Source organism: Meriones unguiculatus, chromosome 5 (genome assembly GCF_030254825.1).
Source record: "Meriones unguiculatus strain TT.TT164.6M chromosome 5, Bangor_MerUng_6.1, whole genome shotgun sequence".
In the NCBI taxonomy this organism is placed as follows: domain Eukaryota; kingdom Metazoa; phylum Chordata; class Mammalia; order Rodentia; family Muridae; genus Meriones; species Meriones unguiculatus.
Window position 1 is genome coordinate 131,292,256 of NC_083353.1, and position 13,131 is coordinate 131,305,386.

The 13,131-nt window shown below is 53.0% G+C and overlaps 1 long non-coding RNA gene across 1 annotated transcript; it reads right to left on the bottom strand.

Annotated features, from left to right (window-relative positions):
* Window positions 1-7,414: 7,414 nt before the first annotated feature.
* Window positions 7,415-12,250, bottom strand: LOC132654115 (uncharacterized). The gene is made up of 3 exons (XR_009591798.1): window positions 12,118-12,250; window positions 10,161-10,357; window positions 7,415-9,340 (listed from the first exon to the last, which is right to left on the bottom strand). It is a non-coding gene; the product is annotated as an uncharacterized LOC132654115 (long non-coding RNA).
* Window positions 12,251-13,131: the final 881 nt, after the last annotated feature.

Below are 13,131 nucleotides of genomic sequence, written 5' to 3' on the forward strand. Positions count from 1 at the left end.
TCACACAGACCTAGAAGGTCTTTGGATCTCTTGCCAGAGCAGCCGTGTTCTGAATTAACATTCCTACACACATACATACTCACACACATATATACCCACACACATACATACACATTTATACACACATACATATTCACACATGTATACACATTCACACATGCACACACACATATACACATACATACTCACACATAAGCACACACACACACACACACACACACACACACACACCACTGAGGCACCATTGAAGAATCCCAGCACTCTACTTCAGGACTCTTTGAAAGCTACTGATAGTCTTACCTTCTGATTCACAGATAAGGAAACTGTTCCAGGTCCTTCCTGCTCTCTTGTCACAGGTGGCCCTGGGTGGGCTCTGAATGTCTGAGGTGGCTATCCTGAGCAGGGACATGCTCCAGGTGTGAAAGGTATGAAGAATTTTAAAGCTGAGTTACAAAATAAACAAGAATGTAAACTGTCGTTGCTACGTTGCCTAAACTGAAGGCATGTTGTTGATTCTGTTTATTTATGTGTTTGTGCACATATGTGGGTGCATTGTGTCACAGCACGAATGTGGGGTGGAGGTCAGAGGACAAGTTGTGCAAGTTGGTTTTTCTCTTCCGCCATGTGAGTTCTAGGGACGGAACTCGGCTCTTCAAGTGGCAGCAGGCACCTCTACTCACTAGGCCGTCTCACTGGCCTAGCCTAGGTTTAATAGGAATGTACGGGCTGGAGAGATGGCTCAGCAGAAATGAACACTGGCTGCTCTTCCAGAGGACCTGGGTTTGATTCCCAGCACACACATGCATCTGCCACTTTATTTCCAAGGGATCTGTTGCCCTCTTCTGAACTCTGTGGGCACCAGGCATACACAAGGTACATGGAATTACATATAAGCAAAACCCTCATGCACATAAAATAAATATTAAAAAGGAAAACCAAATGTTCTTAAGATTCATTTTAAGAGCTTTCCTATAGGAGCCCCAGACAAGTCAACCTTTAAGCGGCTCACATCCACAGTCTTGTGATTCCGTGGGGCAGTTTATGGGAACATTCTGATAGGCCTAAATGCCTTCTTCAAAGGTCGCCGATGGTTGGGGGTGGGTCTGGGCTCCTCACGCCTACCTCCTGCCTTGCTCATGCTTGTCACTCAGATCCATGAACCAGTGCGCGCACTAGCTGGACTGAGCGGGGTAAGGTGGGGTAGGGTTTCCTTGCGGTATCAGAGGCCGTGCCATGGAAACAGGAAGAGCTGCACTAGACGTGTGCTGGCCTTCCCTCTCCTTGTGGACGTCAGAATCCATCTGAGAGGCCACTTATCTGTAAAGTGAGGGCACAGAGACACGTTTACAAACACCCACAGCTCTATCTGAGTTCTAGAATTCAGAGCCTTTAAACTTTTCCTATGCACCTACTCTCTTCTCTGCTTGTATATACTGTTTGCTTGTGTTTTGAAACAGCAGTGTCTTGCTGTTTAGTTCAGGCTAGCTTTGACCTCACTGCTCTGCTGCCTCCTCCTGAGGGAGTGAGAGGTGTCTGCAGTGGCTCCAAATCCCTTGGAATTCAGTAGTCTTGCATCTGTGTTTCCTTTGCTCAGAGTTGCGTCCTCCAGGCCAACCTGAGCAAGCAAAGTTCTGCTGGGCAGGGAAGAAGCCCTCCTAGACAAGGCAGAATCACTTTCCTCTCCCCTTGCTTCCCAAAGGCCAAGAAAGAACAGCTACCTGCTCTTCTCTCTCCTCCAGCGAAGTGTTACCGGAGGGAGAGGAGCAAGTGTACAGGCAGAAGGGAATAAGGCCGCAAATACAAGAGGGAAGTGAGACTTAGGAATACGGCCCCGAAGGGATGCTGAGTGTGCTAACTGAGCTGTAAACTCCTAGAAAGCAGGACCACACGTGCACTGGAGAGAATGTGGGACAGGACTGTCACACGAGGATGCAAGCATACTACCCAACAGCCGACAGAAAGCGGGAGCAACCATTCCGTTAGGCTGAGTTTGTTTACAACCCTTGCTTTTTATTTATGACACACTTACAAAAGACATGGAGACAGAGGTAGATGAAACACAATAGTCACCCAGACTGGGAGAAGCAAACATTTATTAAACGTTTCTGCTCGTAGGAGGCAGAAACACCCAGACATTGTTTTAAGTCAGGGAGTTTCCAGCCTTGCCACTGAGCTCGCTGGCAGAAGGCCAGCCACGCCGCCAGTGGGCGTGGGAGGACGCAGGTTCTCTGAGGCTGTGTCAGAAGTTCCGAGTTCACTGGGCAGTTCCAGCTGGATCTAGCTGGATCTACAGGGTTAGGATCTACTTGTTTCTTCGCAGCACACTTTCCCTTGATACTGGTGCATGTGCTAAGTCGATGGTGGTGGCTCTGTTTTCTTAATGTTCTTCTGTTTGACGTTTTTTTTGTCTCCATTGCGAGGATGTCACTAAAAGCTTCTCTTGGTCCCTACCATATCTGACAGAGCTGAGGTTCGATTACTGTGGGGCGTGTGTGGGGAGGCTGGCCCGGGCACTTTACTGTGGATATTTGAAAGGCAGTTTGAACTTGGACCGTCCATCCCACTGCAGGACTATGGCCATCACTCTAAAAATCAGCCGGCACCAAAGAATGCTGGTGCCGTGACTGTTTCTGGCTGGGAGATCCACATTTCCCCCCTGCTCTTCCTTCTCTTTTCCCCATCAAGCTGAGGAGCGCAGTCTTGACCGACATCCGTCCTTCCTTCCTTTGACCGACATCCGTCCTTCCTTCCTTCCTTCCTTCCTTCCTTCCTTCCTTCCTTCCTCCCTCCCTCCCTCCCTCCCTCCCTCCCTCCCTCCCTCCCTTCCTTCCTTCCTTCTTGCCTTCCTTCCTTCCCAGAGCTAGGCAGAAGCCTCTGTCTGCAGATCTCCTAGTCTCCTGAGAACAACCTCGGGAGGCCTAGTCTTCCTGACAGTGACTGCCCCACCCCCACTCCCACCACCAGCCTAGGGTGGCTGCAGCTTCACCCTGTGCCACTGTCTGCTCTGGCTGTCCCAGATGAAGAGCCATACAGCGGTGGCTCATGCCAGAAATTAGACCCCATTCCTCCCAGCTTTGCGGGCTGCAAGTCTGAGATCCAAGGCTGGCACCCTGGCTTCTGTGGCAAGCCCTCTGCCCGGCTTGCAGGTGGCAGCTGCACCCTGCACCTCTTCCTGGCTTCCTCCTTGTGTGTCTCCTGTAAGGACTCCAGTCATGTTGCATGAGGGCCCCTTTGTGACCTTATTTTAACTCTGCTGTTTCTTTAAAGATCCTGAGCCTGTGGCATGGTAGAGTCAGATTTCAACAGACGAATCAAGAAGGGAATTGATTAAGCCCAGAGCATGTGTCTACTGCTCTCAGGGAGGCTGGGATCTCCCTGTAAACCGCAGCCAGAGGCAACACGTGACCAATCTAGCCGTGCTTTCACCCTTGCTTACAAAAATACCCATTTCACCAGCTTTCCGAGAGTCAGAGACTAGCCATCTCTGGGACCTCAGTCCTGGGGACTGGGATGTTTTCTGGAACATTCTCCTCGGAGCCCCCAGCACTGTCCAGTATACTTCATCTGAAATTGCCTCCCCTGGCTATTCTTCAGTTCAGCTGGAGCAGGCACTGGGGTCCAGGGAAACGGGGTCTTGCCCAGGGAACCGGAAATGGCACCGTCCTTAGCGAAGCCTTTAGTCTGGGGATCCCAGCAGGCAGACTTCCCCCGTGGGCATGCATCTCCAAGCATCTCGCAGCCTGCTGTCTTTGCACTAAATAGATACTGGAAACGGTGGGTGTCAGAGTTTGGCTTCCTGTAACTCCTGAAAAGCAATTCCCTGGCTACGCTAGTGGGGGAGACAGGATCGTGGGGGCTAGGCAGGCTTCACTAGGTTTTTTCAAGAGTCATTTAGTCATTTTCCTCCTGAACCTGATCAACAGTCTCCTTTGCAAGTCAGCGCTGATGTCCAGGGCCCTTCTGAGATGATTACGTAAGCACGGCTCTCACAAGTCCTTGCCCAGAGACCGTGTTCCTGGGTGGTCCTTCTTGGGTGGGACTCGGGCATAGAAACCCCACGCCGCATTTCCTCCTGGGCTTTGCAAAGCCAGGCAGATCCTGCCCTGTGCAGCTCAGCTCCAGCTCATTTGGGAGATTAAGATCAGAGACGCTGTGGAAAGGCCACGTTTTAACGAGGCAGAAGCAGCAGCTACCCAGAAGTCAGGCCTACTGTACAGAACAGCCCAGCTCACGCCCCACACCCTGGCTCTGGGGCCTCTCCCGTAAAGATGGTATCACGGGGTGAGGAGAGAGTCACACCACTCCCAGCAGGCTTCAAGTGGGAGAGCTTCACTTTCAATTACCAGCAGCAGCTGCGGAGGCCACTTATGTAACGACTCTGCACTCCTGCCTGGGAGGCGGGGGGGGGGGGGGGGGGGGCATTTGGTGTGTGCTAAGTACTGAGTCACGCTCAGAGTGAGGGAGCCGCAGAGCGGATTTCTCCCTTGTATTGCTTCCTCCAAACCTCTAGTAAAGAATGGTAAGCCTGTCAGAGCCTGGAGGGTCCCCCTGAGAGGAGATGCACCGCCCCATGGGGTCTGAGGAGCAGGTCCCTTAGGGGCACCTCGCCTTTAGGGTGGGAAGCCCAGCTGGGTTGCTGATGAGGAGACTCAAGTTGGCTTTGAGCTGTGCTGACCTGCTAAGTCCTCACAGCTTCAGGCTTTGCCAGGCCCAGCAGGAGCCCAGGAGTGTTGGGGTGAAGGGAAAGCCAAACGTCATTCAACCCCCAAAAGGTGAAGTGTGCCTGAGGGCAGGGGAAGGGAAACATTATATTAGCTAAAAAGTCAAAGGCTTGGTTTATCAAGGGGTGGAGAGGTGTCTTGTGTCTATTTTGCGAGGTAAAAAGAAACAAAACAAAAAAGGAACAGCAGTGACTGCCTCCTGTTTCTGGGAAATCTAGTCCAAGAACATAAACTTCCTGTGCCAGCAGGATGGCTGCAGGTGAAGGCTCCTGCCCAGGACCCTGCGGCCTCTGTCCAATCCCAGAGGCCATCTCCTGAAGGGCTCCACAGCCCGTCCCGCCGGTAATGCTAGCTGTCATGGCAGGAGGAGAGAAGTGGGTCCCGAAAGTCGCTCCTGACGTCCACGGGCACCTGAGGCACACACCCTACAACACACACAGGTAAACGCATCATTTTAAACATGTATAAACACATCATTTTAAACATGTATAAATTTATTCCAGCAAACCATTGCTTGTGGCGGCCGCTCTCCCCACACCAGTGAAGCCAGTACCTGTCCTGTCTCCCACAGGGAGCCCTGAGGGGCCTGAGGGGTGTGAAGGGCCTCATACAACATGGGTCAGGTCTGTTTCCTGCTGGGGCAGGTGGCACGCTCAGGGTAGCTCGCCCGATGACACCGTGACGCTCAACACCATCCATGGACAAGCTGTAAGTCTCTCGGGGGACAAACCTCCAGGCATGCCTGAGAGGTTCCTAGACTGGTTCCCTGAGGACACGGAAGTGCAGGGCACACTCCTCCCGAGGGCCCGTTAGCACTAGATCAGCAGTCCTCACCTGGGGGCCGTGACCCCTTTCCGGGATGGCATGTCGGCTAACCCGCATATAGGATGTTTCTGATTCGTGACAGTAGCAAAACTGTAGCTATGAAGTGCGGACACATGATGCTGTCATGGGAGGTCACTACAGCTCGAGGGCTGCAACAGAGGTCACAGCATGGGTAAGGTGCGGAACCGCTGCTCCTGGTGGATGTGATGTAGGAAGAATGGGGAAGCTGCACGCCTGACCTCACCATCGCCACCACCATCATCCTTACCACCACCACCACCACCACCACCATCACCATCACCACCACCACCACCACCACCACAACCACCACCATCACCATCACCACCATCGCCACCACCACCACAACCACCACCATCACCATCACCACCATCGCCACCACCACCACAACCACCACCATCACCATCACCACCATCGCCACCACCACCACAACCACCACCATCACCATCACCACCATCGCCACCACCACCATCCTTACCACCACCATCATCCTTACCACCACCACCACCACCACCACCATCACCATCACCACCACCACCACCACCACCACAACCACCACCATCACCATCACCACCATCGCCACCACCACCACAACCACCACCATCACCATCACCACCATCGCCACCACCACCACAACCACCACCATCACCATCACCACCATCGCCACCACCACCACAACCACCACCATCACCATCACCACCATCGCCACCACCACCATCCTTACCACCACCATCATCCTTACCACCACCACCACCACCACCACCATCACCATCACCACCACCACCACCACCACCACAACCACCACCATCACCATCACCACCATCGCCACCACCACCATCCTTACCACCACCACCATCCTTACCACCACCACCACCATCACCACCATCATCCTTACCACCACCACCACCATCACCACCATCATCCTTACCACCACCACCACCACCACCATCGCCACCACCATCATCCTTACCACCACCACCACCACCACCACCACCACCATCACCATTGCCACCACCACCACCATCGCCACCACCATCACCATCGCCACCACCACCACCATCATCCTTACCACCACCACCACCATCACCACCATCATCCTTACCACCACCACCACCACCATCATCACCACCACCATCGCCACCACCATCGCCACCACCATCATCCTTACCACCACCATCATCCTTACCACCACCACCATCACCACCACCATCATCCTTACCACCACCACCACCATCATCACCACCACCACAACCACCACAACCACCATCGCCACCACCACCACCATCGCCACCACCATCATCCTTACCACCACCACTTCCACCACTACCATCACCATCACCACCACCACCACCACTTCCACCACTACTATCACCATCACCACAACCATCACCACCACAACCATCACCACCACCACCACCACCACTTCCACCACTACCATCACCATCACCACCACCACCACCACCACTACCATCACCATCACCACCACCACCACCACCACCACTTCCACCACTACTATCACCATCACCACAACCATCACCACCACCACTATTACCATCACCACCATCACCACCATCACCACCACCACCACCATCACCACCACCATCATCCTTACCACCACCACCACCATCACCACCACCACCACCATCACCACCACCACCACCTCCACCACCATCACCACCACCATCACCACCACCACCACCTCCACCACCATCACCACCACCATCACCACCACCATCACCACCACCATCACCACCACCACCACCTCCACCACCATCACCACCACCATCACCACCACCACCACCTCCACCACCACCACCACCACCATCACCACCACCACTATCACCACCATCACCACTTCCACCACTACCATCACCATCACCACCACCACCACCACCATTACAATCACTACCGTTGCCACCACCACCGCCATTACCGCACACAGCATTCACACTTATGGAACACTCACTGTGTGTGAGGGACAGTGCTACAGGATTTTAGTTATCTGTCCAGGCTTCTTCCTATGATGACGCACTTGCTTTACTGTTGTCTTCATCTTAAGGCTGAGAGAGCCATGTTCAACCTGCTTGTGATCTTGAAGCGGCAACGTCTAGGACTCTGGTCTTGAGAGCCTATCAGAGAGGCTCTCTGCCACTGCTGCTGAGGGTGAGGGCCAGCTGCTCTCCCTGCCCTGGGGACTTCTGCCCAGCTGCCATGGAGGCCCCTCTGGGTCAGTGCCCGTGTCAGGGAGCAGTCCCAGGCTGTCAGCATTTGTAGCGAGCCTGTGGTCCTGACAGGGCAGAGGGGACATTGCCATCGGTGGGCACTTAGTGTGAGGACGTGAACTTGACAGACGCGCCTTCAGGTTGCTCTGTGGAGGCCTGGCGAAGGGCCAGGGGCTTCCTGGGCTCTTGGTGTCCTGGCTTCCTGCAGGAGGGGCCCCTGGTAGGTCTCGGGCAGTCATTTGAGACCGCCAAAGCTGATGGCTTCAACAAGTTTCTCTTCTTGAAACAACGTTAATTTGTCCAATTTTGTGGCTTTTTTATGTGGAACAGCATTAGCTCATCCAAACTTGTGGTTTATTTGAAAACGAAATTCCGGTAAATCTTTCGCACCATCTGGCAGTGCGGTGATTGGCTGTGAGTTAGGAACAAGCCACCGAGCACACAAGAAAACAAAGCGACAAAACCCCACCAGGAACAGAGACGTTCTTGTAGTTCCTGTGCCCAGATAGACCCATGGGGCTCTTTGAGGATGAGTCTGTCCCAGCGGACAGCACTGGAACCCGCCCCAGGCAGGAGTCCATTTTCCTCAGTACTGGGGGCCTTTGAGGGCATAAGCAGGCTCTGGAAACCAACACAAAAGGTCAGGAAAGGAGAGGCAGGTACACACCAAGGTCACTCTTTGGACTTGGGGAAAACAATGAGTGAGCGGAGTCCCCCAGGGACACAGGTGATGCCACTCTTCCATAGTGTCTGTCAGGCTCACCAGTCCTCCTCTGGGGTCCTATGACATATACAACGTATTTTCCTCCCTGTGCCTACTGTGTAGACTGTGTGGATTGCACTGTCCTAGGCCTAGGAGACAGACAGATATGGCCACTGTGTTCAAAGAGTTTATGTCCAGAAGGGCAGACATTTTCCAAGCTGCATCATTTAAAATAACTTCAAATGCAGGAGTTACTGTGTAGGGATAAGGAGAGAGCTGGGAGGACGGTGAACACAGGGCAGGGATGAGGACCTTTGCCTGGCAGGTTGCCATGGAGACTCCAGGGCTGGTACCTGATCAGAGAGCTCATGGTCAGGTGTGCTGGCCCTGCAAAGGGCGGAGTCACCCAGGTGCCCTTGGAATTGGAAAGGGGGTGTCAGCCGACTGAGAAGGTCCAGAACAGTGTGGGCTGAGGTAGGACAGGGAGGCAGGGACCATGCCCACGGGCTGGGAGAAGCTGCCCCCGCTGTCACACAGGGAAAAGGCATGGTCCACTGACAAGTCACGAGGGGGAAGGTAGTCGTGGACCAGCAGTGGGGGCAGAAGAGAAGTGATGGCCTGAGAGGGCGTCCAAGAGGGGAAATGTGTTAGGTAAAGGAGGAAGATGCTGCCCGTGGACTTGATGTCGGGGAGTAAAGGCGGCTGTGGAATAAGGGTGCTCCACGTTCCTGGCTTTAGAGCTGGGCCCGTGAAGATGCCAGAAGGACGGAAGAGAGGCCAGAGAGGCCAGAAGAGTTTAAGGCAAAGGCTTCCAAGCAAGCTGTTACCATGTGAGTTCTGAGATGACATACCTAAGGGAAAACAGAAAGCACAGTTTAGAGTTCAGCAGAAAAAGTGTTGAAGGGGTGACTGGCATAAAGCTGACCTCTGGACCCAGGAGGAGGGGGCGCTGCTGGAGCGAGCGAGTCGGGGAATAGAAGGGAAGAGCATTGGCGGGTTCTCTCCGCCTGGCCTGCACTGAGACGGGGGCAGAGCAGACATAGAGGGTCTATCTCATCTATGTGCAGTGACCCAGCCCCTATCACCCCCTCCACGCAGTGTACCCCTTAGATAACATCTGTAAATGAGTCTGGACAACATCCCAGGCCTCGGAAACCAGCCCTGAGCTGTTCAGACGGGAATCGCAGAGCCACGTGGCTCTGGAACACCGGGTACAGGGGATAATTGGTTGGTCGGTCAGACATGTCCCTGAAGGGTGTGAACCCTTCACTGCCCGGCCGGGAGTTAGGGCAGGTGACGTCAGAGCTGGAGCCCCTAAAGTGTTAAACACCAGACAAGGGCCTCTGCTGCTAGACACAAGGATAGGCGTGACACGCATTGGGGTGTCAGAAGCCATGGCTCCAGTGTCTGACACGCAGGTCACAGGGAAGGACCCTGAGTCACTCATCCCGCTGTCAGTGCCTGCCTGTGGTGAGCATCTGGCTCCGCTCTGACCTTGTCACAACGGGAGCGAGCAATATTGCTCAATTTGCCACTCCCCTTCTCATGGGAGGGAGAGGAAGTAAGTAGCAGGGCGTGGGAGACAGGGAGAACCCAGGACAGAGTTTAACCTCTGCCGAGTTAGTCGGGTCTGAACCATGGGAAGCTCTGGGCCAGTCCTGGGCGACTAACCTCAAAGTGTTTGCACGGGTGCGTGGGTGGGTCATTCCTCCAGCTGTGTTCACATGGGAAATCCCACACAACAGTGACGTGAAGGACAGCATGGCTTCTGTTTGTCTGTCCATTCAAGACTCAAGTCCTGCTGCTTTGACCCCAAGGGTTTAGCAAGAGCTGGTCAAGGGATCCGAGGTTCAGGGTTGCCTCCTGAGCTGGTGAATCAGGACAGGATGAGAAAGAAAACTTATCTCCGTTTTTGTGAATGAGGTCACCATTTGGGGGAGAGCTAGGACTCTGAGAAGTTGTCCTTGGCCATTCTCCGAAGCCCACCCATCCAGAACCAGGACTGAAAGAATCAGTTTTTCTCTGTACACAGGCCGTGGACGTGACTGGCTACAGTCCAGGCAGGCCCGTGGTCAAAGCCTGTCTCTGACACTCAGCAGGCAGCCCTCCTACCAAGGGGCTCCAGCACTGACCCGTGCTGTGTGTGCTGACTGAGTGGTTAAAGCCTCAGCTGCCACCCTCTCCTGAGCACATGTAAGACAGACGTCAGACACTATAGTTTCTCTGTGACATGAATGTCCCTTTCTGCCTCTCCATCCTCTTCCTCATTCTCCTTTTTTTTTTTTTCTTCATAGCAACCCTTGTATCCCTGTAGCTAAGCCAAAGAAAGGTAGGCCTGTCAGGGGAAGGTCTGTGGGCCAGGGATGAATCAGCATGTCATTCCAACCCTCTGGTGGCATACTTTGTGGCCGTGGGCAAGTCACCCAATCTGTCTGCCACTTCCTTCCAAATTCAGAGGCAGACCGAGAGGGGGCTGGGGGAATTCATCAGCGCAGTGGAAAGATTTGAACAACTTGGTTCCGTGTGTACAGTAATGGCCCCTTTCTGTTGAGGAGGCCTTGGCTCTTCTCTTCATTTTGCTTTCGATAGCGCATGGATTTGCAGCTAAATGGGAGCTCTCGGCAGCCTCTGTGGAACTCTAAAAGCCTACGGTCCGGCCTCTTTCTGGTGTGGCTCAAAGAAGCTTTCAACGGGACCCAAGTCAAGCCCTCTCTGCAGCAAGCCTTACGTGAGGGAGAGATTAAGCCATATTCCTCTTGCAAATTAAGGCAACAGGAAGTGTGTGCTTTTAAATTGTGGCCTTGAACTTCGTAAGTTCATTTACTTCAAAAGACTGGCTTGCCTCTAGGGTTTTGCTCAGTGTGTTACATATTTAAACTGCCTCACACATGCTTCTGGCCAGATCTATGAATACACGGATGCTTAAATCAGAGAGAGCAAAAGTAATCTCTCCTTGAGTTTTTTCTGTAATTAAATTTTAACTGATCCCCAGGCATGTTTGATGCTTCTGGCCATTCTCTTTGACTTTGACTGGGTACAGGCTTGGATCGTGACGGAACCCAGTGTGGTTGCGGCGCACAGTGTCTGTGGGGCACAACCCTACTGAGTGTCACGGGGCTGTGGCATGGACAGCTGGCTCGGGGCCCTCTGTGCTGGTGGCAGGAGCTCGCGCCCACGGTGTCTCACATGACAATGAGCAAGTAGCAGAGACCAGTTGGGAAGCAGGGCCAAGCCATAACCCTCAAGGCTCGCCCCTAGATCCACAGTTCCTAGGGCCAGCTCAGGTTCCACAACTCCCCAGCACAGTGACACCGCCTGAGGACAGCTGCACACACAGGAGCCTGTGGGGGGAGGAGGCATTGTAAGCACAAACGGTTGATAGCGGCCAGATAGTTTAAGTCTGCGGCAGACTCCTCAAGAGACTTTTAAATAGTGGTTCTGGACTCAGCTTATTGCACTGTCTAGAAGCTATACTAAGTAAGTGCCTTTCGGCGAGAATATTAAAAAAAGAAACCCTCTGGCTAATTTGAATTATGTTAACTATAGTTATGCATTGATAAAAATATAGTCATATTAAATCTAAAAACAAAACAAAAATATCAGCAGATTCTCAGGATGCATCCCATACCTAACCGGTCAGCGCACGTGTATCTTCAAAATCGACAGCCGATTCCTATGCACTCTGAGCACATGAGATGTGCTGGTGTGGAGTCCAGGGCCCTGCCTTTCCTCCTCATCCTACTATATCCGGGGTAAGTGGCATGTGTGACGACTTCATCCGGATAAAAATAAAGAGAATACTGAAGAGGAGGGCTGGAGCTGCCTGTGGGGCCCCTGCACAGGCCAACGCCCTCTGTGGACAGCTGTCCTGCCGGGAAGGTTTCTCAATCAAGTCAGAGGCCCAGAAGAGGGGGAGGGAGAGTCTGGGAGAAGGCCAGCACACTCTTCCCAAATCTGCCGCTCTGAAGTTGTAGGTGCTGAGAGAGATCAATCAGGAAGGAATCCTTGATCTTCCTGAACAGAATTTGCAACGTGGAAAATGATAACTGCTTTCTGTTTCCTGAATAAATCCATCCTGGAGTGCCTCACAGCACGCCTCCTTCATCCTGGCAGAAGGAGGAGAGGCTCATCCCCGAGAGCATTCTGACTCTGGGGTCTTTCGTGAGAGGCTCATCCCCGAGAGCATTCTGACTCTGGGGTCTTTCATGAGAGGCTCATCCCCGAGAGCATTCTAACTCTGGGGTCTTCCTTCTGGCCTCACGCACCCTACGATAGCTGAGAGGAAGCTTTGCTGAGCATAGCCCAGAGAAGCAAGGTGTCAAGGGCGAGCTCTTCCACCTGTGGAAGACACTCTTCACATACGCCGTGGAAGCAGCTAGTTCCACAGAGTCCAAGTCTCCAGAATTTGATTGATATTTTTTCCAAGTCAGATATATCTTTTCTTTAAAGTATATTGCTTAAAAAGAAATTTCAAAAACATTCCTTTAAAATCAGATGTCTTCTTTCCTTCATGTCCTTTTGGCAATGTGGTAAAAGTGCTGGACTGGATGCTGGGAGGGCACCAGCTCCAACACCACCTCCTGGGTGTCAACCTCAGAATATTTATAAATCTCTCTACGCCTAGTTCGTTGGTGACTATTAC